The sequence below is a fragment of the Limulus polyphemus genome, unplaced genomic scaffold (genome assembly GCF_000517525.1).
Source record: "Limulus polyphemus unplaced genomic scaffold, Limulus_polyphemus-2.1.2 Scaffold8080, whole genome shotgun sequence".
NCBI classification, from domain to species: domain Eukaryota; kingdom Metazoa; phylum Arthropoda; class Merostomata; order Xiphosura; family Limulidae; genus Limulus; species Limulus polyphemus.
In genome coordinates this window covers 13,920-16,722 of record NW_013673690.1, presented here as the reverse complement: position 1 = coordinate 16,722, position 2,803 = coordinate 13,920, and the positions used below count along the sequence as shown (strand labels likewise).

Sequence of the window (2,803 nt, the reverse complement as noted above, 5' to 3'; positions counted from 1 at the left end):
AAAAGAAAAAAAGGCATGAGAGAAACATTCCTTTACAAACCTTAAGACTTAATAAAAAAAATTAGATATTTTACATATGAGAGCATTGTAATGTTTACTGATAAACTGCCATATTTTGTTAATATTCAATTACTAATTTAATAGTTATAGCATGAAAGCTATAACAAGCACAAAATGGTTATGAGGTCGGTCCCAGGGACAGAGCCCAGGTTGAAATGAGTTAACTATATATAATAATAAACTAATATTAAATCAATAGTGCTCAATACACTAAAGCTAATTATCATTATCCTAAACAATAATCCCAAGAAATTAAATTGTAGACATGCAAGTTTTTAAATGCTTCTAAACACAAGTTCCAAAACAAGAATATTTCTGAATTTTCAAGAGAATTGAATGAATTTTGTGTTTAAAATACACAATGAGAAATCCTGGTTATTAAAAATGACTGACTTTTGTGTTCTATACACAAGTTATTGTAATAATGAACACATTATACTGTACCTAATAAGCTTACATGTATATATATTTTAACATAACATATTTGGAATAAATCTGGGAGTTGAAAGTTTAACTTGAAATTTAAAATTGTCTGTTTTATTGAAAATTAAACTTGATTGTTCAATTATATATGCTGATATCTAAAACCAGTTATTGTACCTTCTTTTCAGTGGAAAAGTTTTTCTAGAGTGACCTCTGGTAGATAAATTTGTACAATTGCCTAGAAAACTTTGTTAATTCAGTATACCATACATACTGTATATATATGCAATCACAACTGACAGGCAAAGCTTTACTATATTTTCTTAGTAACATGTATAATGTATGAAAATTCTATTCCAAATAAATACAAATTTGTAACTTGTAGGCTGTTTACCTCCCATTGGAATTCCCTGTAGCTGTTGCAAGATATACTGGCCAAAATACACAAATATATTATACAGTAAAACAATGCATAGCCTGCAAAAATTAATTTAATTTTAATGTAAAACAGTGGTAATTTACTTTTTATATTCCATAAAATTACCCATTATAAAGGATTAATACTGATTTTATCTTTGACAATATTATAGTATTTCTTTAAAATTAAATGCTCTTTAACCCATTCACTACAACAGTGAGAGCTAATGTATTTCATTTAGAGTTCATTTCCTATCTGAACTGAAAATTCTTTAATCACAGCATTTTTTTGCTTGAGCAATATATCTGGATTTGTTTTATATAACTTAAGAATCCAAAACAACTTAGGTATAAAAATGTTTAATTTAACCAAATGTACATCAAACTCAAAGTCTGATAAAACTGAAAATAGTGAAATGTGTTTATAAATCTTGTTACCCGAGGGTTTTAATATATTCAACTTCAGCATTAATTCTTTATATAAATTTTAAATATAAAACTTTTTACAAATGAAAACAAAATTGATAGCTGCTTATTTGCGAGAGCTAAAGAATATCTACTATATAAAAAATCTAAGTGCTCAGTAACTTCTTTCTTACTCATAACAATGTCATTAATGATAACATGTTCATTATCGTTGACTGTGCTTATTTTAGTGAGAATTGCTTTAAATATATTATGCGTTTCATGATTATGTCTTTTTACTTTATTAACCAAGCTTCTAAATCTGATTACTTTTCAATTATTTCTTACTACAATAATACATTGATAATGATACTATAGGGCATAGGCCAACAACACACTGTAAGCTGGGGTGATACTGTTACTCAACTCAAGTTTTTACCATTACCATTCAACTATGGTTAAGCCTAATACAAAACACAGTAATTAGAGTAAATAGAGAGCATAGTACAATAAAACATTTTAATTATTGTAAAGGTAGTATGAACAGACGAATATTAAAATTAGTTATCAAGTTAGAAGAACTACAAAAAACTTACAAAGAAACTGTTATTGTTTGTCAAGATGGCAGACAAGTTAACTTTACACCGAACTACCATTAACAACTGAGTTGGCAAAGCATTATGGGAATAACGCGGTAGATTTATGTGCTAAATGATGAAGGACTGTGCATTAATACTAGTCCGAAAATTAGTTCCTCACATGGTAACAAAAGTAATCTGTTTCCAAAGATATTAATATACGCACACATATATATACTTCTTTTAAAATCACATTAAAAATATAATAAGAAATTTTATACAGCAGGTTTATAGAACGTTCTATTATACTAATTATTGATATAAGTTTGGGCGATTTATATTTTAGTATTATTTCTTTATGTTATATGAGTGGCCTCCCAGTGGCACTGCGGTACGTCTACGGACTTACAACGCAGGAAACCGGGTTTCGATACCTGTGGTGGGCAGAATACAGATAGCTCAATGTGTAGCTTTGTGCTTAACTACAAACAAACAAACAAACTTGTATGAGTGACACTATTTGTTTCAGGTCTAAGTATTAAAAACAATTATAGAAATCAGAAAACTTACATCATATATAGTACAATGAATATTTCACACAAGATTGTAAGTTTATACACAACATATTATGATATGGCAGTGTTGTATATTACCAGATATGGCTAAAGTAACTGGAAATTTTTGGTATATATTTTATTGTGGTCATCTTTATATGGAGGTGGCTTTTTTTTTCTCGTTACTTTGGTTGTTAATGTTATGTTACGACAGCGGAAGTCACGTGACGCTGCTAGCGTGATGAGTTTCTCGAATGATCGAGAATTTTGGAGATGGCTCATCGTTAGTATATAAGTGTTGCGTCAGCGAGTCACATGACTACAGTGACGCCACGTTTCTAGAACTATCCCGTATCTTGACGAATG

At 29.2% G+C, this 2,803-nt stretch overlaps 1 long non-coding RNA gene across 1 annotated transcript in view; it reads right to left on the bottom strand.

The window, feature by feature from the left end:
* LOC111083069 overlaps window positions 1-1,972 on the bottom strand; it is a 15,882-nt gene extending 13,910 nt beyond the window's left edge. The window contains exon 1 of the long non-coding RNA XR_002608774.1: window positions 1,902-1,972. This is a non-coding gene — a long non-coding RNA (uncharacterized LOC111083069). The remainder of the gene's footprint in view (window positions 1-1,901) is intronic.
* Window positions 1,973-2,803: the final 831 nt, after the last annotated feature.